Raw genomic sequence first — 26,497 nt, 5'->3', positions numbered from 1 at the left:
CACCTTCACCACCTCTAACGTTTCTTGAGGGTGCTCCTATGTGCCAAGCACTCTACACACATGATCCTGTTTAATCCTCAGTGCAAGGTAGGTATTATTACTCTCCCCTTTCTCAATGAGGAACCTGAATATCCAAGGGGTCAAATCAGTTGCTTGAAATCACAGGAGTATAGAGGCAAGGCCAGCACTGGAACCCAGAATTCTATCTGGAAACTTCCTCCCCAGGGCTTCAGGCTCAGCCTCCTACTTGAGGCCCCACACCACACTGTCTGGGATGGATGCTGCTACGTCTTCTCCCTGGAGAGCCTGAAAAACTCCATGATTTTCTGCAAGTGTGACTGGTCAGGTAAGGTGGGTAAGAGAGGCGGGAGGAAAGTGGCTTTGAAGATGAAGAGGCTACTGGTGATTACCACCACTGCGTCAACATGTGACAGGCTCAACATCTGCTCAGGAGGAAGCCACACCCCTCCAACACTCTGCAGCCCCATACCCATGGTTGGCTAACAGCTTTAAAAAATAAAGCCGACTCTCTCTTGCCTGTCAGATGCTCCAATTCCCATGGGGCCCAGACTCCTGTCCCCCGCCCCCAGCACGCTGAGGTCCGGAGCAAGTCGGCTCCAGGCTTGGGTTCCTACTAGTGCCAATGGTCCCCACCACTAAATATCAGCCCCAGCCATAGCAACCTTCTTCTCTGCATAGGGCTTTCAGATGGGTGTCTTCTCAAGAACTTACATTCCTAAATAAACGCCGATCATTTCACATCCTGAGTAAGGGAGACAGATACTAACTGCCTACTCCCTAGATCACTGGTCCAGATTTCTATTTCATAACTGATGAAACTGAAGCCCTGAGAGGTAGTGACTTGTCCAAGGACACATGGCTGATGACTTGGAGAGCTGTGGTCAGGGCCTCCTGGGTGGATATTCACACCCAGCACTCCTTCAGACCTGGTCCGTCTCAGTAGAGAGGCGGAGGAGGGGGGTCTAGGTGTGGTGGTTTCATCAGCCCAGGCTCAACTGCCTGGCCAGTTCCAGAGGGACCAAGACCTACCGGATGGCCGGGGGCTGGGGGAATCCTGCTGGTTTGGAGCAGAAAAGATGGGAACAATATGGCTTCCCTTTACCTGCTAGTGACCGAGAAGCACAAAAACGCCCAGTCGGCGTGGCTCAGTGGTTGAGCATCAACCTGTGAACCAGGAGGTTGTGTTTTGATTCCCAGTCAGGGCACATGCCCAGGCTGCGGGCTCGATCCCCAGTGTGGGGCGTGCAGGAGGCAGCCGATCAATGATTCTCTCTCTTCATTGATGTTTCTATCTCTCTCCCCCACTTTCCCTTCCTCTCTGAAATCAATAAAAATATATTAAAGGAAAAAAAGAAAAGAAGCACAAAAACCAGCAAGGGTGGGGGTGGGTCTCTGCCTGGGGCCTCCTAGATGGGCTGCAGAGTAGGCACAGTGAGCCACCTGCCTCGCTTGCCCAGCCATCTAGTTAGTGTCAAGCCCTTTCTCAGGCCCTGGTCAAGATCCAGGACCTCTGCCAAATGCTCAAACATTCCTTTCGTTTTTTCAGTCTCTGAGCAGCTGCTGCAGGGCCTTTTCTCCCTGTTGATTTATTCTTTATTGTTCCTGAAATACACCCAGAGGCCTTTGGCACTGGGCACCAGCAGAACATCCAGCCCAAGCCCCAAGTACACACTAACCAGACTCTCTGGGACCTGGGCCAAGCCAGCTGGAATAATGGGCCCCGGGGTCAGACCCAGCAGCCACCAAGAAGACCCAAGAACCCACCTGCCCCCAGCCTATGGTCCCAGAGATAATCTCAGGGCGACAGAGGCTGGGATGTTTGGGAGGAGGAGCCGCTTGGAAGGTGTCCGGGAGGCCAAACTAAGCCTTCCCACTCCTCACATGCATGAGCAACTCCCCCAGCACCCCCACCCCCACCCACATAGCTGACCCCCACAGCCTGTTGCCCTCCACAGCAGGCCTCGTGGCTCAGCTGGGCTTCTGGCTGTGAAGTGTTTGCAGATAAAGGCTCCAGAGGGTCTTCCCACCCTTCCCAGCCAAATATCTCCACTATCAGCCAGTCTAATGGTACCTGAATTCCTACCATCAGCCCTTCATTCCAAGGGTCAAAGCATTGCTCCCTGTGCACACAAAAATAGCCTGGAGAAGTATGGGAGCTGCATTAGAAAGAGACAGGCTTCAGGGTCCAACAGACTACGCCCTGGCTTCTCTAACCATCAGCCTCTCTGTTAGTTTCCCTATTGGGAAATGGGCATAATAATGTTTTCATTGCACAGTTATTGTGGGATTAAATGAGGTTAGTATATACATGAAGTACCTGGCACAGGTAAGGATCCAATAAATGTGATTTCCTCTCCCCCTTGCTGGGCAGGAGTGGCATCACTATCAGTCTTCACCACCTGGGGGGTGAGGGAGGCTAGATGGTCTGATTCTTCCAGTTCTACAGTTGGCTGAGAGCAGGACTGGCCAGGAGCAGGACCAGGAGTCTAAGAGTCCAGGAGGGCACACCCGGCACACGCCTCCCCTGGCCTCAGCTGTGCCAGCAGGGCCTGCAGGGACATGGTAGGACAAGAAGAGTCCCCTGATAATACCTGGCAGAGCTTCTAGGCCTGTAATGGGGTCCCCACCCTCCTGGGCTCACTCTAAGAAGAACAATAAAAGGGAAAGTGCTAGCACCTGAGGGAGGCTGGGGAGGGTGGGGGGGGGGCACAGGAAGTCTGAGCAGGGGCCTGCAGGGAGCAAGCAAGGCTGTCCTGAAGCCACCACAGTGAATGTCCCACAAGTGGAAGTGCCCGCCTGGTTATTTTTGGCACCTCTTCTGCCCAAAGCCAGCAAAGAAAGGCAGCTGCTAGCAACATGGAAGGGCTGTTTACACTCAAGTGTGCAAGCGCCGCTGCGGGGACAAAAAAGAGCACCAGCAGCCACCGGGGACAGGGGCCTCTGCCCCCTTTCTTCCTCGGCCGACGGTCCCTGTGAGTGCAATCTGTGCGCTGCATAGCTGACATAGCGTGGGTACTTCTGCTTTCACTCAGATCCAGTCTCCCAACCGCAAAACTCACTCACATACACACAAACAGACAAATAAATAACTATGGAGCCAGCTGAGGGCCGAGCCACACCCAGGAGCCGAGACAGTATTCCTCTGGGCTCTTCCTGCACTGACGAGGCCCTCCCAACTTCCAAACTGGGAGGGGCAGGCACCAGGGACAGGCCACAGAACAGCTCCTCTTTCTGCACCCCTCAGGTGAAAGTGGAGGCAGTCTATGGGAACCTCGAGGAGCTCACTGCCTCCCAGCTTCCCCATTGGAAAATGAAGGAGCTGGACTAGATGTTTCAACACGTTTTCCAGCTCTGGGATGACTCCGGGGAACTGGGAAGCCCAAGGCTATGACCAGGGCCAGCTGGGGGTTCGGACAGAGCAAGATCAGATAGGGAAGGGGATCTGAGCTGCAGCCAGGTACACGTTCCAAGAGGGAGGAGAAGGGAGAAGAGGAGAGAGGGGGAGAACGACCAACCAACCTACAAGCATTCTCAGGGATGTGAGTTTTACCACCTAAGCCTTACTGAGCTCCTTTCTGAGCTCTGGGGCCTGCCCCTCCAGGGAACTGGCAAATTCTGGCAACAGCAGTCTGGATTGGAGCTCCTGTCTACCCAACTGCTGGAAAAAGCTGGGAATCGAAACCCCTCATCATTTTCCTTCCTCTCTGAACCCCATTTCCCCCGAGAAGGTGGGTGGCCTCAGAGGGAACCCCCTTCTGGCTGCATGCCTGGTATACTTCTCTCTCTCTAAGCTCTGGAATGGACAAACTTTGCCCAGGCTGCTCCCCTCCCCCCTTCCTGAGACCTGTGGAGGAAGAAGCATTGCCTGGAAAAAATAACGCTCACACCAAGAGCTCCCTGCGGCTGGAGAGAAAGGCAGAGGGAACAGGGAGCACCTTCCCAGGCCACCGCAGTACCAGGCTATGTTCCAGACAGAGCAAGACCAAAAAGCACTGCCAGGAAAGCCTCAGGCCCCTGGCTCCTCTTCTCCCCACCAGACCCTGCAAAACACAGCCAGCAACGGGGTCCCTCCGGGAGACACCCCCACTCCAGCAAAACCCCAGCTCTTTTCTGACATGTGGCAACTTTCTTCTTATATAATATCTTGGTGGACAACCCTCTCTCCCTATTCAATTGGTGAAAGAGCCAAAGTGATCGTTGGAGGGACAACTCCCACCCCAGGCTCCACCCAAAAACTCCATTGAGGTCACACAGAAAGGCTTCAGGTGAAGCAAAGGCAAGGGGACTTTTCCCTTGGCTGAGAGAGCAGCCTTCCTCCCACCCACGTGAGCAGTTCAGCCTGAGGCCTGGGCGGGTAGAGTCCCGACTGTACAATCTGATCTCTGGGAAGCTGAGCTGAGCAAGGACAGAATTGCTTGCAAAGGTGCAGAGGCACCAGGGTCGGGCCGATTTAGGCAGTTGGGGCCAGGGCCGGGGAAGTTAGAAAATAAGCTTCATTTGCCCTCCTACCACAAGCAGGATATCCTTCATGTCCTTTTCCCTGGGAGGAGCAAAAGGTAGACAGCTGAACTAGCTGGGAGCCGGTGAAATGCTAGCCATTACCTGTTGAGTACCTACTGTGGGCCAGTTGCTTTGCATGCAGGATCTTTTTTAGCCTTCAGAGCAACCCTGTGAAGTATTATTACCATCCTCATTTTATAGATGAAGAAACTGAAGTTCAGGAAGTTAAGCAATGCCCAAAGCCATCCAGCAAGTAGAGAGGCTGGAGCATGAACCCAGGTCTACCCAGGCCTTGTTCTCATGCACCAGCCAGGTTTCCTTCAGTCACTGCTCAGGTCCTGTCCACATACCATCCAGGAATGGTGTTCTGAGTGTGGGGGTGGAAGTGGGGGTGGACAAGTTCCGCTGTTATTGTTCCCAAGTATATGACTGTGAGAGCCCCTGTTAGTGTGTGTGTGTGTGTGTGTGTGTGTGTGTGTGTGTGTTGGGGGTGGAGGGAGGGCGATCTGGATTCCAAATAGCAGTTTCTAACACCTAAGTTATGCTGTAATGCTTCTGATTCATAAAATGAGCTCACAGTCTCAGGGTATCCTGGATGTTGCTTTGAATGCAAATGCAGATCCCTTAAGTAAGAACTGGGGACTTCAGCACATTCCACATAGCGCTAGCCCAGCACACACAGGTTTTTTTAGTTCACCCCCACAATCAGAGTCCTTTGGTGCTGAAACAACCCTTCCAACAGAATGAGCCCACTGGCTGCGTTTCCTGCAACCTTTGGTGAGTCAGGGAAGAATGGAGTTTCCAGGCTGCTTCTAAACTGATGCATGCACATAATACAGGAAGGGTGCCAATATGCCTGGCTAAAGGAAATGCCCAGGTTAGCAGATTCCCAGGCAGGAAGCTCTTCCCTGGGATGAGCAAAAGGCAGACAGCTGAACTTGGTCCTGCTGGGGTCAGAATGACTGGGACACATTCTCTAGAAGGCTAGCCACAGGGCAGTGCCAGGAAACCTGGTTCACCAGCACTAGGATCACTGGTGCAGTATGAGTCCCAGCAGCAGGGTTCACTGAGCCCACCACATGCCAAGCCCACATTTTTTTTGAGGGAAATCTTTCATTTATTTGTTCACTAACACCTACTAGAGGCAGGCATTGTGGGAACAATACAGCTCACACTAGAGCAGAGGCTACCATAAAGCTGAAATGTGCTTTCAGGACTTTACATATACAGTAATTCATAGAATCCTCGCTGCAACTCTAAGGAGGAGGTATAGAGACTCTAGCTCTGAGTTGGTGTTTTGTTTGTTTGTTTTCAGAGAGAGGCAGGGAGAGGGAGTGAGGAATAGAAACATCAATGATGAGAGAGAATCATCAGCTGCCTCCTGTACACCCCTCACTGGGGATCGAGCCCGCAAAATGGGCATGTGCCCTGATCAGGAATCGAACCGTGACCTCCTGGTTCATGAGTCAATGCTCAACCACTGAGCCACACCGGCTGGGCTCTGAGTTGATGTTTTTAACTACCATTCTACAGTATATACACAAATAACTACATAAAGTGGAAATAATTGTTGAGGAGAAGACTGAGGCTTCTCCAAAGTGGCATTTGAAACAGGACTACGGAAGGAAAGGAAGAAACTCCCAGCTACTTGTGGCCATCCCTACTCCACCACCAGCAAGGTTTCCTTCTGAGAGACCCAACTACAGGAGAGGAGCTATCAAGGCCAAAGAGTCCTGGACTGTGCCCATTCCCTTCCAGGCCACTAAGCCCTGTGTGACCACCCGCACCATCCTTCTCTTACTCCTCCCCAACTCAGGGGCCCAGAGGCCTTGGCTCCACTGGGCAGAACTTCCCTGGGTTCTGGAGCCACAGGAGGTCCTCAGCTAAGTCTGTAACTACATATTGTCTTTTCTCACTCTCTCTCCATTTATTAAAAGCAGTAGCCCAGCCCTAGCCAGTTTGGCTCAGTGGATAGAGCGTTGGCCCTCGGACTGAAGGGTCCCAGGTTTGATTCCAGTCAAGGGCATGTACCTCGGTTGCAGGCTTGGACCCAAGCCCTGGTTGGGGCCCGTGCAGGAGGCAACCAATTGATGTGTTTTGCTCACATTGATGTTTCTCTGTGTCTCTCCACCTCTCTCTAAAATCAATGGAAAAATATCCTCAGGTGAGGATTAACCAAAAAAATAAAATAAAAATTACTGATTTTTAGAGCGAGACAGATGAAGGGAGAGAGAGAAATATCAATTTGTTGTTCCACATATTTATGCTTCATTGGTTGCTTCTTGTATGTTGACAGGGGATCAAACCCACAACCTTGCCTATCAGGACGCTCTAACCCAGCGGTTCTCAACCTGTGGGTCGCACCCCTTTGGCGGTCGAACGACCCTTTCACAGGGGTCACCTAAGACCGTCCCGCATATCAGATATTTACATTACGATTCATAACAGTAGCAACATTACAGTTATGAAGAAGCCACGAAAATAATTTTATGGTTGGGTCACAACATGAGGAACTGTATTTAAAGGGCCAGCAGGTTGAGAACCACTGCGTAACCAACTGAGCTACCCAGCGAGGGCTCTGACTATTTTTAAATCCCATACTTAGAAGTTGAACTGTTATCCCCAGGGTCAGTCTTTCCTAGGGTGGGGTGAGGGGCTGATAGAGGAGGTAAGGGTTCACTGGAGAGGCCACACTGGAAGTGGGCAGGCAGTCCCAGAGCAAGCTTCGTGAATGGGGGGCTGGGAGGGTGCCCTCCAGGTTCCTTACCACCTTGTCCCCTGGGAGCTACTCAGACTAATCAGCCAGAGACCAGTCCAATTAGAGTGGAGACTGGGCCAGGGCCATGCAAGGAGGTGGTTTATCACAGTAATTGAATGTTTACACCCCTATTATTCAGTGTCCAGAGCAGAAAAAAAAAATGAGGGCCCTTGAATTCTCAACCTGGGAAGGTTTCTCCTTTCCCCCTCATCCTGAAACCATCTAATACCTCCTGGAAATTTCCAGGGTGCATTTCTGATTCTAAAGGGGCATGTGCCACACCATCCCTGGGAGGTTCTGGAGCAGGACAGGTGACTTCTTCCCCTCAGAGCTGCAGTTACCCACACCTCCCATCTCAATCCTGAAGCTGCAGGGAGGAGAGAGGCCAGACCTCCAGGCCACTACCAGACCAGGCTCCCCCTGCTGGAGCGAGCCAGACCTCCCCTCCCCCCGCCGCAATCCCCTGCACACACGTGCCACCAAGGCCTTCATAGTCATCCCAGCCAGCTCTCCACCCATCCCGCCGGCCCCAGAGCCGGGCACACAGGTCCCATGTGGGATGGTGGAAGCAGGAAGTAGCCGACAGAGTTCTGACCAACAAAGTTTTAAATGGGGCTGGTAACTTCCCCTTTCATCCTTCTAGTAGCTCACTCTGGAGGTTGGGCTGGAATCCCCAGAGGCCTCCACTTTGAGTGGCAGGTATCTCCTCCAGGTCTGCTTTCCTGGGGGCTGAGGCTTGAAACCCCCCCCCCCCTCCCCCAGGCACCAGGCCCTCATCCAGAGTCCTGGGTTGGGGCTCTCAGAGGGGCAACCTGGTGCACACGATTCTGTTTATGTGAATAGGGGAGGCGATATGACTATCTCCAACAAGCTGGCCTTGTGCAGGGGCCAGACAAAATCCAGGCTCCCGCGTTTGGCACAGACACCACCAAACCAAGTACCCGGTGAAGCCCGGGGAGAGCTCCGCAGGCCTCAGCGCGAGGGCCGGCGGGGGCGGTGTGAGGGATGACAGGTCTGAGGTGCACCCGCAGCGCCGGGGTCCGTGGGGGCCAGCCCGCCCGCCCTAAACACTCTAAATTAGGGCTCTACCCGTTTCCTGCCACCCCTGCACCTCTGTTCCCAAACTCCCAGCGCGGGCAGTTCCCATGTCCACTTTCCCGTGCACACTGGAAGGAGAAGGGGAAGAGGCCTCCCGCACCAAGTTCCTGCACTTAGCGAGCTCCTCTCCGCGCCTCCGGGGCCTGAGATCTGTCACACAAGCCGGTCCCTGCAGACACCACGTTTCGCTTAGGCGGAGGAGGAGCAGCCGTGTTCCTGGGCCGCCGCCGCCGCCGCTGCTGCCGCCAGCCTCGCGGATGGGGAGGGTTTTCCTGCCGGGGCCGCGCCCGGGTGGACCGGGGCCGCGCGCGAGTTGCGTAGCTGCACAAACACGGCGGCGAGTTGGCGCTGCACACGCAGCTGCGGAGAGGGGCGGGGGGGGGGGGGGTCACGGAGGGGCGCGCTGCCGAACAGCCAACGCTTGTCCACACCCACGCACACCCACGCACACAGTTGCCCAGGCCGCAGAAGTTGACGCGCCGCGCCCCGAGCCCCGGCTCCCGGCCGCGCCTGCAGAGCTGCAGCCCGGGCGCCAAGCCGCCACCGCTTGCACGCAGCCGGGGGTACCTTGGCCGCCGCGCCAGGGCGGGCTGCGCCTCGCCTCGTGCAGGCCTCGGCCCGCGGACCCGGCAGCCCCACTTACCTGCTCCTGCCCGAGCTCCGGCATCGGCTATCCTTTCTCGGCCACGGGCTGCCGCCTTCGGTCGCCTTTTAGACTCCAGCCGCCTGCACGCACTCCCCGATTTTAAAAACAAACAGGCGCCGCCGCCTCCCGCGGCGCTCGCAGGGCTTTCGCCAGCCCGCGCCTCCCGAGACTGGGAAGTTTGCTGGCAGGGCCCGGGAGGGACACGCGGGCTGTCACCCTTCGCTCTGGGCGCAGGAGCCTCGGCTCACCCCGCGCCGGTGTTGTCCGCCTCGCGATCGCTCTCCCTCCCTCCGTGTCACCCCCAGTCCTGCGATGCAGTGTCAGGATTGCACTGCTCTGACTCATCGGTTGAGCTCACAGCTTGAAAAAAAAAAAAAAAAAAGAGCGAGGGCGAGAGGCAACAGCGAAGGAGGAGGACTCTGAGGTGCTACAAAGGATTGCACAACTCGGAGCTGGGAGCGCGGAGCCCCAGAGGCCGGACGGCGCGCGCGGCCGGCGGCGAGCAGGAACCAGCTCTACCACTTCATCAGCACAACAGTCTCTGGTCGGCCCCTCCACTAGCAGGCCCAGCGCCGCCCACTTCCTGCGACCAAATAAGGCCTGGGAAGGCGTCTTTAAACCTCCGGCGGCTGGCCCGGGCTGGGGATTTCCAGCAGACCTCACCTCCACTCGAGTCCGTCGCCACCCTCCCCGGGCGCAGGCGGCGCCCCCCGATGGTTTTGCTGGAGCAGGCCACGCGGCTCGTTCCTTTCACACCAAGGTCAGGAGGAGACGGTGACGAAATGTTTGGAAACCCATCGGGCCTGCCAGGAAAGTGTGTGTGTGTGTGTGTGTGTGTGTGTGTGTGTGTGTGTGATGTTGGGGAGGACACAAGTCGCTTTCTTCCACAAAGAATTACTCTCTGGTTTTGGATCCGGTAAATCATGCACAATCCTCTCCAAGGCACTTCATTAACAGTCTTCCCAAGTTTCACTTTTGGCTCATCAGCATCCTAGTCGTGTAGAGTTTGTTGAGAAACCGGCCCCAGCCCCTATAAAAGACCCACCTCTCCATTACTGAGGTGATGAAAGCTGCTCGGTTTAATTCGAGCAACTGAGGCCAGGGTTCGGGCAGCTTCTCCCTGTGTGCCCACATTTCCTCTACCTTCCCCACTATCCCCCTGATGCCTGGCTGCTGAAAAGATTGGAAACATTTCTGCTACTTGGGAGGTTCTCTTGCTCTCCCCACTACCCCCATTCAGCGAGGCTCCAGGGCCAATAGAAAGTCCAGGGGAGGGAATCCTGTTTTTCCTGGTTCCTTCCATTTTTGTTTTTTGTTTTTTGTTTGTTTTCCAAGGAGATAGGTCAGAAGGAGATCTTCATTTGAAGGAATAAAACAACATGTTCTGACAGCCACTTTTCCCCTGTGGCCAGTCCTGACAAGCAGGTGCATCCCTTGCTTTTTCTCAGGGAGAAGAGGAGAGACAGCAGAATGGGTTTCTCAGGCCCTCTGAGCCTGCAGGGCAAGGGCATGCCCCCAAGCCCCCCCCCCCCCCCAACTCCTGAGTGGATGACATACCACTCAGGCCTTCTGCCTAAACCTCGAAAAACCCACACTTGCTCCCAAGGGGCATGACCTTCCTGTCCTCTTCCTCCCTTTGCTGGCCTGAGCACCTGTGTGCATCCAGCTCACACCCCACCTAGGAGGAAAGGGGCTCAATTGCACCCTGATATGACAGGTAGGACAAAATAACGACAACTTAAAACAGTCGTATCTGCAAAACAAAGATAATTATGCCAGGGGACTGGGCTAGATGAGCTATTGAAATGCCTTCCTATTTAAAAGTCATGATTCTCCGATTGTATGAAGTGAATGGAGGAGCTGGGGGACCACCTCCAAAAAGAAAAGCCCATGCTCTGATTTAACATCTGTCAGTATTGTTCACAGCAATTCTCAAAGCACATTCCCCACACACACTGCTTCATAGCCCTGAGTGCGAGAGAGCTTTGTCCCTCTCATTCTATGGATGAGAACACTGAGGTTCAGAGAGGTTAAGTGACTTGCAGAAGATCACAGTGCAAGCCAATTGTTTGTCACCTCTCCGCTCTTATCTCCCCCCCCCAACCCCCACCCCCAGAGAAAGGCAGTGAACAACTGAAGGTCGGATGCTCAGGTATGCAGGCCCCCAAGTAGAGACTAAACTCTCAAGCAGAGGCTCAGGGTAAAACCTTATTGTTTTTTTCCACTTGTCTCGTTTCTGCCTTCCCACTGACACCTCATGCAAGTGAGGAAAGCAAAAGCAAAACCACTTGGTCTCCACTACTCACTGCTGGCACTGCTGCCAGGTTCCTCTGCAGCTCTGTGGCCATCCTGACCTTCTTCCACAGCCTAGCCCCTACAGCTGGCCTCAGGCCTCGCCCCTTGAAGGAGCCCCTGAGAGCCAGTGCAGACCAGCTCAGGGATGTTCCCAACCAACCAGAATACCCAGCTGGGGAGCACATTCCTAGAAGAGCCTGCCACCACGGAGCCAGAACCCAGCCTCCAGGGAACAAGTGGGAGCCACTCCAAAGGACACTCCCCAGCCTAGTCCCGCCAGGACGTCCTCCCTGTCCCACGCTGGGCTGCTGCTGCTGACCAGGAAGCAGAGGTAGATGGCAGGATGCATGAGAAACGGAAGTCAGCGACCTGGAGGAGCTCCGCTCATGTTGGAGCAACTTATCCCTTCACCCCAACTAAACTCCCAAATTCAGGCCATCTCAGAAAGGAAGAGAGGAAGGAAAAGCTGTGTGTGTGTGTGTGTGTGTGTGTGTGTGTGTGTGTGTGTGTAGGGGATGATGGCTCAAGACTGACCAGGTGGCCCCTGCCTGGCAGGGGAAGCCTACCTCGCAAAGGCAGGCAGATGAGGAATTGTAAAGAAAGCTGCGGCTCTTCCGAGAAAGCCCTGGAGGTCAGTTTTGCTGCAGATATGACAGTGCAGAATCACTGACATGTGAAGTGAAAGTTTTGGTTTTAGAAGCTCCAGCAAGCCCTTGCTACAGGCTTCTGGGCAACCAAAAAGGATGCCCTTTGGGGAAGGAAAAAAAGGGGCTTTTCTCCACCATCGACCTTCACAAACTGCGGAAAAGAGAAGAGTACAGAGTCCCAGCTCACAGGGAGTGTGTCTGCTGAGAAACACTCCAGGCAGCAAAGCGCCCTAGACAGGATTCCAAACTCTGGGTCCCGGTGAGGATAGAATATGGCCTTAGAGAGGCTTCCTGGGGCTGCATCAGCTCTCTGGACTTTGCTCAGAGTGACCTGCCCTGAGTCACTGCCCTGAGTGGCCAGCACGAGTGTCCATTTCTGGGACAGCCTGAGACCATGAAGCTTCCAATAGTGAATTTTGTGGTATGTGAATTATATCCCAATAAAGGGGGGGGGGGGAGCTTTCAAGGAAGCCAGCTTCTCACCACCGCCCCCCCTCCCCCATTAACTTTCTGCTGCTAACATTCGCAGTTTAAAAGAGGGTTTTCCTTCTCCCCCAATCCCTTGCTTGCCTACCTGTTCTTTTTCCATTGTCCCTTCTCTGTCAGGACCTTTCCATTGAGGCCAGCACACATGGTGTGTACAAGTGAATAACCAACCTTTACCAGAGTGTGGGGATTTGGGGGTACGAATACAACTGAGGAAATCACAAGCCCACAATGCTGGGACTGACTCTGGGTCCTGCCTAACTAAAGCTAAAGTGCTGTGCGATCTTCCGAAGTCGACACCTGCCTTCTCTGAGCCCATGTGCTGTAACGTATTTATTACACAAATAATGAAAGAATGCCCACCTCTAGGGCAGCGGTTCTCAACCTGTGGGTCGCGACCCCTTTGGCGGTCGAACGACCCTTTCACAGGGGTCGCCTAAGACCATCCTGCATATCAGATATTTACATTACGATTCATAACAGTAGCAACATGACAGTGATGAAGTAGCAACGAAAATAATTTTATGGTTGGGTCACAGCATGAGGAACTGTATTTAAAGGGCCAGAAGGTTGAGAACCACTGCTCTAGGGACTTGGGAGAATCACAGGACAAAACTGCCTCATACTGCATCATGCTTTGTTCATATAAGACATTACAATTATTATTTCCTTTCTAAATCCCCTCCCCCCCCCAAACCAGCTTCTTCTCCCTTTCAAGAACCTAGTCCAGGCAAGATTTTTTTTCCTTCTATAAGATGGTAGGTCCACTCTATCAGCCTTAGGGCAACCCTCTCCTGGGCTCTGCCCAGAAAGACTCTTTCCAGCATCAGTTCAGTGTCCCATCCTGGTGTCCCTCCAAGGCTTCTCGCCCAGTCCCTGCTTTTCATGTCCTTTCCACCAAGCTTTCCCCCAGTGCTGCCTACCCAGCCTGAACAGGGACAGTCCTTTGATGGCTGTGCCTTCTCTGTACCTCTTTTTGCCATGTCCTTTGGGAGTGAGCTGGAGCTCAAAACCACCCAGCCATTAAGTTAAGCAATTGTGTGCTGAGAAGTCCCAGAACGGTCTTTAACCCTTGAAATCCCAGGAGACCCTCCTCCTCAGTTCACATTCACTTCACCTGTTCCAGGGCAGGGCCATGCCTGCCACACCAGCCCACAAGTGTCCACATCTCTTGACCCTCCCACCGACCTCCCCCTGCCCCCCTTCTCTTGCAGGCTTGGGCCAGGTTCTGACTGCCTTTGTCAGGCCTGCGAGGGAGCTTCTGCAGATGTCCCCAGTTGCTGCTGTCACTCTGGGAGAGACGTCTGGCTGGGCATAGGGAGAAGGAGGACAAAACAGGTGTGGCTGCCAGGCAAGGCCACGAGGACAGAAACACCCTTTCTTCTTCTTCACAGAGCCCGAGCCGCAAGCTTCCCAAGGGCCTCATTTCATTTCAGCACAGCTCCATGCCCCGCAGACCCAGACCCAGACCCAGAGAGACGCCTTCACTAGCTCTTCTCTGGAGCTCGGCTTCCCTACCTTGTGGCAGTGGTCCAAGAGGAGCAGAACCCCTGAGATCCAATAGGACATGCTTTAAAGAATTTTTAAAAATTGATTTTGAGAGAGAGACGTCAATCTGTTGTTCCATTTATTTATGTACTAGTTGGTTGATTCTTATATGTGCCCTGACAGGGGGTTGAACCTGCAACCTTGGTGGGTCGGGATGACGCCCTAACTAACTGAGCTACCTGGCCAGGGCAAGCATTATTTTTAAATGAAAACAAATACTGATACATCATGTACTAGAATCCAAAATTCATATTCATGGGAGTGTCCAGATTAAAAGCACAAGCTGAGACCTGAGTCCAAACCTTGGCTCATACTAGCTTGATGACCTTGAACAAAGTATTTAACCACTTGGTTTTCTCATCTACAGATGGAATGAGAAGAGCTTAAGGCAGTATGTGGCACATGTTAAGTCTTTTGTAAGTGCTGGCTATCGTTTTGTCTCACCTCCTAACTGCTCTCCTTGCTGCTAGTCTTGCACACTTACCATCCACACTGCCATCACCTTCTGAAAAACTGCTCCCATCACCTACTGAAAAAAGCTGACAGTGGGGTAGCCAGCCTGCTAGGCATTTACACTTCCGGCACGATCCTGCTTTGCCGCACTTCCCAGCCGCAGGTCCACACAGCCAAACAGCCTGAAGTTCCCCAAGATGTCTGCATTCTCATGCATGCTCCTCCTCCCGCCACCTTCATCCACAAGTTAAACACATACCCTGGGCTCCCACTAGACTTGAGCTGAATGGCAGCTCTTCCAGGAAGCCTTGCTCGATGCCGTCATGCAGAGGAAGGACACTGGAGTGTATGCTGCTGGAACCCTTTCGTATTTCTTTATCAGGCTGGTGCACTCCTCCAGCTGCTCGGGGCCCACAGCTGCCCTCTTCTCAAAGAGAGTCTTTGCTGGGAGAGAACACGGCAGCCAATGATTGGCTGGGGGGAAGGAGGGTGTGGAGGAAGAAGTGGATGGGTCCAAACGTTTAGGCCTCGTGCTTCAAGGTGGGATCAAGGTGGTGCAATCCATGTTCCAGGGCTCCCTGTGGGATCCAGCTTTCGCAGCATATCCTTCCTCGCTTAGCTTCTTACCCAGCCCTAGTCTGCTGCCCTCACTCCCTTCCTCCTGACAGCACTTCCTAAATCAACCCCAGGCACCCCAAACTGTCTCAGTCTCTGTTCCTAAGGATCAGAAAAGCCACTGCCTCCCCTAAACTCCCATGGCATCCTGTTGTTTATTTTTACTCCATCCCCTACACACTTTCCTGCAGCTGCTTACTGTGCCATCTCTCTACTAGGATCGGCGCCTCTGCAGGGCACAGAGATCTTAGTGACCTTGTGTTCCCAGTGCCTGCACAGTGCCTGCACATGGTGGGTGCTCAGTAAAAGCTTGCTGATAAATGCACGAATAAAATAATATATGCGAAAGTTTAAGGTAAGCAGTACAATTTAACATGTTATTTTTATTACTGTTCTATTTCTTCCATTTTACATCTCCCCCCCCATTTTAACATCTCTGAAATCAGGATGCACCTTACAACTGATAGCACGTCATGCTTTTAATAAGCAGCATTGTCTCTTTCATAGTTGTACATAAAATAATGGTGCAACTTATAATCACTGGCTTCTTAGGTTCCGTGTTGTATGGTATTTTTACTACTGTTGCTGCTGCTGCTACTACCTTGAAGCTTGATCTCCTGGGTTCTGGGCCTGCAGGTCCAAGTCCACGGAGCTGAGAGCCCCATGACTTGAGCTCAGTACTATTGCACAATCAAACTCTCATAAAATGACCTGTAATTTCCCGGGATCAGAAGGAGGGCTGTGTCCAGACACCTCTGGGAGCTCCTATGAAAGCAGGCCAATGTGATATGGAACAAGCTCTGAACTGGTAGTCAAAAGAGTAAAGTTCTAAGCCTAAGCCTGGTGCTTCTTCTAATTTTTTTTGGATGACCTCGCGCAGGACCTACCAACACATTTACTGAGCGCCTACTAAATGCGTGGCATAATGCCAGCCCACTGGATCCACCCAGCACCCTGAGAGGAAGCCATTATCCCCATTTTATAGATAAGGAGGCTAAGGTTCGCAAAGTTTCGACACCTCTTCCAAGGTCATTTAGATGGAATGTGACTGCTGGACTCCCTCAGTCCTTCTCCCTGCTATATGAGGGTACTTCTCTGGGCCTGTGTTCTCCCAGTAAGGAAGTCAAATATTGAGGGGTCACATATTGGAGGCTCACAAACCATTCTCACCTCCAGATATATTTTATCCAACCTATATAATGTGTTTTATTTTAATTGACTTAAATGTATTGTCAAAATTTTTTTAAATCAGGAGGTTTAAGCTAAAAAAGCAGAATTTCTGGTTTGTCATGAAAAATACTGTAACACTGGCAACACTGAGCCCACTCTGGGCGGTGGAGCTGAGTAGCAGTGCAAGGGGAGTAGCATTACGAAGGAAATAGCACTTCAATAGGAGTAGCACTATAATGGGACTCACACATCCTAATTTCCCCCCCAGATGCCCTCCCTCCCAAGGCCACTGGCCCATTGTTTATCATCTCACATGCACTGTTTTCATACCCACGGCCAGCCTGTCATTGAGATTGCCCCTGTTCCCTACAGGCCTCTGTGTGGGTGACCACAGCCTGTGGCTCCTCCCAGAATCTCTCCAAGGTGGTCACTCGATGAACCTATTTTGGAACCGCTCGGACAAGCCCCTGCCTTGCATATCTACCTCCCTTCAGCCTTGGTCACAGAGCCCCCCAGTGTCTGCCCCTCCACGCCCTCCCACCCCAGGAGAGTCCCAGCCAGGGGAGAGATGAGGGCCTGAGTGGCTGAAGGTGGAAACCAGGCAGGTGTGCAGATGAGTGAGCCCAGGTGAGGACAGGCCCCACCCAGGGAAGGAGCAGTGGGGAAGGCAAGACTTCGTGCTTCCCAATATAGATGGAAGTGGGGAGGCTCCACAGTGACAGGAGATGAGCATGGTTTGACACACGAGGAAACACAACCAGTAAATCATTAGGAGGAAAAATTGTACAGTCTCAGCAGCAATTTAAGAAATGCACATTAGAACACCATTAAGGACCCATTATGGCCGGTGTCAGTAGAAAATAAGAAAATAAATAAACAAGAAAACTGCTGTTGGTAGGGCCATCAGCAAACAGCTGCACATTCATAGCTGTGCCACTGTAAACTTCGAGTCTTTCTGGAATGTGATTTGGCGTTGCGCCATAAGAGTTTAACACCTTGACCAGGTAATTATGGTCAGAGGACCAGATCCCGTGAAAATAAACTAAAATTATTTCCTAAAAAGAATTTTTACAAAAGATCCTCACGGCACTTGTTGAAATCCATTCAGATTATGGCGTGGCATGATAACAGAATTAAATTTTTTAAAAAGGGACTGACACATGGCAACATTCTGATGAAACCATTTGATGAAATATTCGGTGACAAAGCCAGCACAGAGAAATAGTACAGGTAAACTGAGAAACTATGTCAAAATGTCCACTGGCAGCCCAGGAGGCATGGCTCAGTGGTTGAGTGTCGACCTATGAACCAGGTCATGGTTCAATTCCCGGTCAGGGCACATGCCTGGGTTGCAGGCTGGATCCTCAGTGTGGGGCGTGCAGGAGGCAACCGATCAATGATTCTTTCTCATCATTGATGTTCCTCTCTCTCTCTTTTTTTTCTCTCTCTCTTTTCCTCTCCCTTCCACTCTGAAATCAATAATAAAAATATTAAAAAACAAACTTCCACAAGCATATTAGCAGCAATCAGAAGAGAATTCTGAACAATGTAAATTGCTAAGGTAGAATGTTTATTCTGTTAAGTTGGTCAAGATGGTTTAAATAGCAATAATGATGATGATATTGATGATGTAAGGACCGCTGAACAGGATTTATTAATTATAAAAATACCTCAACCCAAGTCTCAGGGGACAGGGAAGCCCAGGCTCCTGGCTTGATGAGGAAGGAAGAAAGAAGGTAAATTGGGGGAGGAGGGGTTACAACTGTGGGCGGGGGGAGGGCCCCAGAGCTTCCCTTACCGGGGAGAGCACCTCTCATCTAAGAAACAAAAGTTACACACATTAACCAACACCATTTAACCTTCAACGTCCTGGGTGCTAACTCTTCCTGCCATATGTGCGCTCTCAATTTTACTAATACCCATTTCAGCAACGGAGGTGACACCAGGGCTCTTTGTGGGCCGGCCTAGGAGCCCAACCACCATTTATAGCATTGTTTCTATGGAAATGTGTTTCAAGCTTCAAGAAATTGAGCTGCTGACAACCCTGGGGCAAGCACGTGGTCTCTAAATTAGGGAACTGAGATGAGCAGTTATTGCTGGGTCCTGGACTCAGGAAGACAGCTTGTTACTTAGATTCTGTGACAGTTAATTCACCATCAGCAGTGATCTCGTTGGAGAAGGTCTGAGATCACTGCAGAGGGTGGGCATGGGATCAGAGCGTCTAGGAATGAACACGAGATTCCAGGAAGCACATGGACATACATCCCCACCCTTGGCCTCCAAACATATAACACCAGCAGGCGTGTCGTGGAAAACGTGAAACTGGCCTGCGTCCCCCTCGTGAGTATCCAGGCGTGCCCTGAACCCACGCGCTTTCCAATTTCTCTCTGGTCCTGGCAAACCTCCATCCGTAAAGCTCTATTTCAGTCTGATCTTGGAACAACAACAACAACAAAAAACCCTCCAAATCTCTGACAGTTCTGCAATATGGCCTTGGGAGATAGATGCTTGAAAAAACCAGGCACCAGCAGGGCCTGGCCATCTCTCCACATGTGCTCTGCTGCAGTGGCTTCTGTTGTGCAGGCTTCAACCTGCCCCGGCCAGGCCTGCCCAGAGCTCTTGTTCTTGTGTCTCCAAACAGCACTAAGGAGTCTCCATCTCCTGTGCTGGTCACAGGGAAGGTATGATCATGGGCCCCCCCCAAACAGACCTTCCACATGTCAAGAAAGTTCCCCGCTGAGAAGAAAAGCTACACACATAGACAGGCAAAGCCAAGGGGGAGTGGCGGGTGAGAAGGCTGTTCACTGGGCATCCCGAGGCTCTGAAATGCCAGAGATACGAAAATGTGGTCAGAAAAGGATCAGCCGCTCAGTCACAAGGCCATACCTGCAGTTAGCAAGTCCCGGCAGAGCTCATGGCAAGCTGGGAGGCCGAGGGTCCTGCCTGCTTAGCCAAAGCTAGGCTGGGTGAATGCGGGGGGCTTAATGAGGCTAGCACTAAAGGGCAACTCTAAATTTCAATACCTTAATGAATATGTGCAACCCTGGAAACACCCTAGACAGTAACTGACCAGGCTCCACCTGGGTTAGGCAGGGCTGCAAAGCACATCCTCCCTGCTGTCTGTTTGAACTTCAGAAAAGAGAATCTGTTGCCTCCCCCTGTGGCTGGGGCCTGCAGGGCCAGGCAGCCTCCAGGTGAGTGGGTGGCTCAGAGACTAGGCTCAATGTACACAGGCTCCCTGCACTGGTTCCCTGGAAACTCAGGCGGGGAACAACTGTTCCGGGCTGTGAAGCCAGTTGGAAGTCGCCTGCACCAGGCAGAGTCCACGCGGGGAGCCCCACAGTCACACAGTTAGTGGGCCTGTGAAGTCAGAGCTCCAGTTATTAAATGACCCAAGTCAGCCCATCTGAATTCTCCAGCCCTGCAGTGCAGATGGTTACACACAGCAGTTCTGTCTTCGTGGTAACAGACGAGAGGCGTGGAGTTTCTCCCCTGGCCTCCTTCCTACCCAGATCCAAAGTCTTTGATATGTTAAGGTCTTTTTTTAAGCATGTATACTATATATATATTTCTAAGACGATTTCAAACACACAAATACTCCATTCATAACCGATTCACCTAAATCCAGTACTTACTTTATGCCAATTTATAGTACAGCCAATGTCATCAGTTTGTAGGCACTCATCAAATGTATGTACAATTTTGCCTGCTAAATCAGAAGCCACTTTTCCACCAAAATTAACCCACATTTCCCCATGAGTTAATATAATTTTCATATTAATTTAACAGTGGCACAATATTCACTGTGTCTTGATATCATGAATTATATGCCATCTGGAACATTTAGGCTACTTACAGGTTTTTGCTATTTTAAACAATGTTGCTCTAAATATCTTTGTGCATATAGTTCTTTTCCTGTTTAGAATTATTTCCTTACAATAAATTCCCAAGAGTAATACTAATAGGTAAAAGGAAATTAACATTTTTATAGTTTCACATTCTACATGTTAAAAATATATTGTTTTGTGTGAATTACCTGGATTATCTATTTTCCAAAGTAGTTTTCCTGATTACACCTCCCAATCCTACCAGTCAAGATCTCCTCTTAAATCCACTTTTCCCAACTCCCCAGTGGGCTGGGCATCTGGAGTGCACACCCCATGATTGGGTAGACATTGGAGGTAGCTCAACTGATTTGCTGTGGAGGAATAATCATAAAGGAGGACGACAGAGAGATGTGGGGAGCAGGGAGAGGGCTGGGATGGGTAGGAGCAGGCTCTATGGGGGCAGAAACAAAGGCAGATCCCACATTCTGTCCCTCCCAAAACAAACCAACACCTCCCTGGACACCAAACCCACCCCACCCCCAACTTCCCGGAGCTGGTCTTCCAGGGGCCAAGAACAAAGACACACTTCAAATTTCTAAAGGAAATTTGTGCTTCGAGGGTCTGAAAGCATACTTTGCAAATGACATAAGCCATGCACTCGTCAAGTAGGCCCAGGCATGCTGTGGCCTCAGCCCTAAAGGTGATTCCATTTTAAGAAAGAAAGAAAGTCCTCCTCGTCGGCCTGGTGGGAAAGACGCTACTGCACAGCACTCTCTAAGTGGCATGCAGGCCCCAGGTAACTATTCCGTAGGCCCCACTACGATGCACCAAACACACTACCTGACAGGCTCCATTGACAGGCCTGTGGGATTTTCAAGCAGGAAAGGACCACATACAGTCTAAGCTTCTCATTTCATAGACAGACCAAGGCCCGAGGCCCTGCTTCGGGGCTCTCGCTGCGGTCTGCAATCACCGTCAAGAGGATCTCTTCCTCTTCCCCTCCACAAGAAGAGCCTCAGCCTGTCCTGACTATCACCAGACCAAATAGGGCTTCTGTCTTAAAGAGCCCCAGACTCCCTCTCATGATCTGCGGATTCGTTTTCTCTAGTTCCTTCTCTGTGCAAAGCCAGCGGGCAGCACCAGGCATGGAAGCTAAGGGGTGCCCTAAGGGCAGCTGATACTTATCCTTTTTTAAGGGTTGGGGCCCGCGGGAAGGGAAGTCTCTGCCACCATTAAACCAGCACCTATCACAGATGCCTCTTCAGAGTCCTCAGGGTGAGGGGGACCCAGGCGCCAGGCTTTGTGTCCCCGAAGTCCCTTCCCACCCTCACCGGGGTTTCCTTGGCAGTGGCTCCACCAGGAAGTGCTAAGACAGGCCATCATGCAGACGACCCGTTCACCAACCAGACGTCCACCTGACCCAGGCCAGGTCCTGGGCCTGCCCACTGCTCCCTCACATCCTCTCAGGCTGCCCATGGGGTACCTACTATGCGCCAGGCAGGAGAAGGCACACCTGATGCCAGCGTCCTACAGTGAGGAAGTTCCACCACAGAGATGCTAAGGCTGGGGATCAGGAAGGCAGCAGGAAGCAGGTGACTTCTGGCAGGAGGAAGAGGGCGGGGAGGGCATTCCAGGCAGGGCAGACAATGCACACAGCACAGGGCAGCTTTCTTCCAAGCCCACTGAGGAGCAGAGAGGACATACACGGGTGCGAGGGAAGGGCGAGTGGCAGGAGAGAAGGTGGGCAGGTGGGCTGGGGCTCCCACAAGCCCCATTCTGAGGAATGTGAGGTTTCTCCTGCAGAGCTTGGGCAGTTCTCAAAGGTGTTTAATAGTGATGGGATCAAAGCTGTGTTTGAGTGAAGGAACTCGGGCCTCTCAAGACTCCTTTTCTGCTTCAATGCTGCTTTTAATGCGATCTCATTTCAGCCAGACAGAAATGGGCAGGTCAGTGTGAACTGTACCAGAGCCAGCACTGGCTGGGAACAGCCCTGCTCCATCCCTCCTAGGGGCCAACTTGATCCCATATTGGTGACCAAGCCTCAGCCTCAGGAATCACCTCCAGTCTGGTTGCGAGAATCCAGCCCAAGACACGCCCAGCTCCGCGGAGGCAGCAGCTTCCCGCTTCCAGGCACCGGGGAAAAGGCTCTTGGCACACCAGTGAACACCACAGCCAAGAGTCCAAAACTGCATTTTCTTTTTAACCGAAATGAATTCCTTTGTCTAAGCTGACTGGGACTGAATTACCAAGATTTCAATCATCATGCCGTTGCTTCACAGAGCTATCAGCCAAGGATCTGAGGGCAAGAAGTGAGCAGGCACTCACCTGAGACCCTCTTTATGGAGGAGGAACCTGGGCAGGGATGCTACGAAGCCCTCTTTCCTTTAGCTCTCTCTCGGGCAGGCTATTGGGTAGAACATCTCAACTAGGTCGACATCTTCAGAACTGGAAAGGTGCCCAGTCCTGTCGCCTCAGCCAGCTTGGGCACCAGCGATCTCAATCATTCCACGAACCAAGCCTGAAGCCAAAACACCGACCTCCCAACTGAAGAGCAAGGTAGCGCCTCCCAAATACCTCATGGCCCTGCCAGTCTTGCCCAACGTCAGAGGAGAAACAGAATTCAAACTGTAACTACCTGTTAGCCAGAGAGAGCCACGCCTGGGCCTCTGTCCTTTTTCCAAGTGAAATCTAACGTGCAGGGGCGATCCAGATGCTGGATGACCTCTCTTTTCCACTGGAATTATTCAGATTCCAGAGGAGAAGTCCAATCTACAATAATAAAAGCGTAATATGCTAATCAGACCAGAAGGACGAAGCCAGGGCTGCGAAGGAAGCCAGGGTCCGGGTGCCAGAGGGAAGCCGGTGCCGGCAGCGGGAGGAGGGTGGGAAGGAAGGCCTACTCTTGCACGAATTTCATGCATCGGGCCTCTAGTTGCTAATGAAATGCTCAGCTCTCCAGAGCAGGTAAGAATCCTGAAGTTTAGCTGGAAGCTAAAGGATTCAGAAACATGTCCAAAAAGATTAAGATCAAGATGTGGAAATTTTCAGTGGCCAAGGGAAATGCCCCCTCTCCTCCTGCCATGTCCAGCATTGCCCCACCGTCCCAATCTGGATGAGAATGGGGTCAAGCTTCTACAGTGGACACAGGTCCATCTGGCATGTGCACCTGTTTTTAGGTTTCAGGCACCTGGCATTGAGTCCTGGTGGGAAGCAGAGTTCCACCTGCCACTGGGGAAGCTGTAACCTCCAGTCTTCAGGACCTCCAACAGTGAGAACATGGACATGTGGGCTAAACTGACAACCATATGCTCAGCCTGGGCTTTGCCTCTGGAGTGAGTTGCACAGAAAAAGCAAGGCAAGCTCAGAACTCACTCTGAAGGGGGTGGCAGCATCCAGGTCAGTTGGCAGCAGTGATGCCAGGCCAGTGGCATTATCACCTTGGCTATAGTTCCAGCCACCCAACTTCCCACAGGTCCTCATCGAATGCTGAGCCTTGTTCTCCAGTCTTCCAGGACATTTCATGAGCCACCAGATAGCCTTCCAATACATTCTTTTCTCCTTATTCTGGCACAAGTCAGCTTCTGCCATGTACAGACCTAAGACCTGGACTTCCCCAACATATCCTTCAACCTCCACACTGGCTCCTCAGGCACCCGAGACAACACATCTGCTCAAGTCTATCTTTTCCTTTGTGAAAAGAGTCTAATCTAAATACCCACTCATCTGAGAGGATCACAGCCACATAATAATCACACATATGAACAAATACCATACATGCTGCAAATACCAACCTACCCTGTTACTGGTTCTGACCAGATGCCCCAGTTTGGGGCATTGATATCAGAAATGAAAGGTATTACTGCTCCCTTGGCCTCATCCCTGTTTCTCCAGCAGCTCAGGGAAATTGGGTTGGAGTCAGGAAACCTGGGTTCTAGAACTTGCACATGTCAGCTCAACCCTCGGGCAGGTAACATCTGCACCGCCTGTTTCACAGGGAGGTTAAATCAAATGAGAAGCCCTCAGGGCAAAGACCCAATAACTTCCTAATTCCTAAATCAACCCTTGTTTTCAGTCCTCCTTCTTGACCTTCCTCAAAGATCAACGGTTGATCAATTTCAATTCAATTTAATAAGTACTTATGGAGAACTTTCTGTGTGACATGTTGTACTAGGACTCAGTGATGGCGAACCTATGACACACGTGTCAGAGGTGACACGCGAACTCATTTTTTTTGGTTGATTTTTCTTTGTTAAATGGCATTTAAATATATAAAATAAATATCAAAAATATACATCTTTGTTTTACTATGGTTGCAAATATCAAAAAATGTCTATATGTGACACGGCACCAGAGTTAAGTTAGGGTTTTTCAAAATGCTGACACGCCGAGCTCAAAAGGTTCGCCATCACTGTACTAGGTGCACAAAATCATGGTTTCTGTTTTCATAAAATGCAAAACTCCCTCCTCCTCACACACACACACACACACACACACACACCATCAGTCCTCTGTGACTTCCCCACTAAGAGGTAAGGTCCAAACCTCTTGGCTGACACAAATGGCTAGCCATGACTGGCCCCGGCCTGCCCCTCTCAGCACCCCTTCCCACCACAGTGCTCCATCACACCACTGCTTGCACTTCCCAAAGCAGACCGTGTTGTGTCACGCCCAGGCCTCACCTGAGATGCTCCCTGGGCCTAGAATGCCCTGACTCCCTTTGCCACCTGGTGGACGCCTACTCGTTTCTCAGGATTCAGCTCAAACATCAGCTCCTCCAGAAAGCCTCTCATTCATTAATTCCACAGCATTCACTAAGCACAGGTACCATGCAGGGCACTGGGGCCACCCTACACCTTCTCTAATATTCTTCAGTCCGCTAGCCTGGCAGAAGTGACCAGTCTCTCCCCTGAGCCCAGCAGACCCCTGAACATGCTCCCAGTGACATCTGTGGCACTAACTGCTCTTGGCTTTTGTGCATGAGCGCTCACAGACCATGAGCACCCTGACGCAGGAGGCTGAATCTCCTTTTTCTTTGTATCCTCAGTACCTAGCACAAAGCAAATAAAGCACAAGGTAGGGATTCAATAAACGCATGTAACATAAGTGAGTGAAAAAATGGAGGGCATGAGCGAAAGGACCCCGGAAACCATGATGGGCAGGGTTGTCACTGCTATGGCTATGGCTGGTTTTCTTTTTCTCCATGACTGGGGAGGTCAAGAACCTAAATGCTCACTGGATAGTTCAGAACAGCCTCCTTGGAGTGCAAGTGGAAGGGGGGTGGCTGTTGGCTCCTAAGTTGTCCCAGAACACATGCTATTGGGAGGCCACAGAAGAAGTGGACCCAGATTCACACAGAAGATGCCTTGTTTGGCCTCTTGCAAAAGCCTGTAGCAGGGAGACTGGGGACAGAAGACTAGGAAGGGGAGAGGAGAGCAGGCATAGAGGACTAGGCTTTAGAGCAGAGAAAAGTACCTGCTACACATTGGCACTGCCCTCTCCCAGCCTCATACCAATGACAGGTCACCCCAAGCCTAAGTCCTTCATCTGCAATCCTGGGTGATACACCTACAGTTTAAAACCAACTCCAGGGCCCTAGCCGGTTTGACTCAGTGGACAGAGCATCGGCCTGCAAACTAAAGGGTCTCAGGTTCAATTCTGGCCAAGGGCACATCCCGGGTTGTGGGCTTGATCCCCCTCAGTAGGGGGAGTGCAGGAGGCAGCCAATCAACGATTCTCTCTCATCATTGATGTTTCTATCTCTCTCCCTTCTTCTCTGAAATCAATTTTAAAAAATTAAATAAACATATAAAAATAAAATAAAACCAACTCCATAGCTACTCTAAGAGCCTTTCTTCTTAACCTCATCTGATTATTTCCTAACTTATAAACCCACCATCTCTTCAGGGTGAGCATGGGCTAAGAGCCTTGAACCTGCTGCCTCAAGGATAGCAGATGCCAACAAGCATCTCAGCATGCTGAATGAGACTGCGGTATTTAAACACACATGTTTACTATTCCATAGCTCCCAAATTCAAGCCAACCACTTCATCTGGTGCCCAACCTTAGAAAGAGTAAATTCTCCCACAACTGGAGGAACAGGCTAAGATGAAGTATCAAGAGCTAGTATGTCTGCCACCTACCTGGTGTCCTCCTAATGGACTTCCAAGGTTAATCTTGATTATACTAGAGGTCCGGTACACAAATTTGTGCACCTGTGGGGTCCCTTGGCCTGGCCTGCACCCTCTCACAATCCAGTACCCCCCAGGGGATTTCGGAGAGCAACTTTCCGCCAATCCCAGCAGGCCAGAGATAAGAGGGTGCACCGGGTCTCTAGTATGCATAAAATATCTTTGGTTAATCTCTTCCCACCCTCTCCCTCTCCCCTTCCCTCTGAGATTCATTAATCTGTTCCATGTTTCCATGCCTGTGCATT

At 51.6% G+C, this 26,497-nt stretch overlaps 1 protein-coding gene across 3 annotated transcripts in view; it reads right to left on the bottom strand.

Moving 5' to 3' along the window:
• MIDEAS (mitotic deacetylase associated SANT domain protein) overlaps positions 1–26,497 on the bottom strand; it is a 66,920-nt gene that overhangs the window by 33,285 nt on the left and 7,138 nt on the right. The window contains exon 1 of one of the 3 annotated variants that reach the window (XM_070416927.1): positions 9,021–9,482. The exons of the other annotated variants lie outside the window; for them this stretch is intronic. The gene's annotated coding sequence lies outside the window, so the exon portion shown is untranslated. Of the gene's footprint in view, positions 1–9,020; positions 9,483–26,497 lie in introns of those variants that run through there. 3 annotated transcript variants of the gene reach the window in all.

The sequence above is a fragment of the Myotis yumanensis genome, unplaced genomic scaffold (assembly GCF_028538775.1).
Source record: "Myotis yumanensis isolate MYYU_CA2020_CCGP unplaced genomic scaffold, mMyoYum1.0.hap1 SCAF_1, whole genome shotgun sequence".
In the NCBI taxonomy this organism is placed as follows: Eukaryota; Metazoa; Chordata; class Mammalia; order Chiroptera; family Vespertilionidae; genus Myotis; species Myotis yumanensis.
This window is presented reverse-complemented; position numbering and strand designations above follow the sequence as displayed.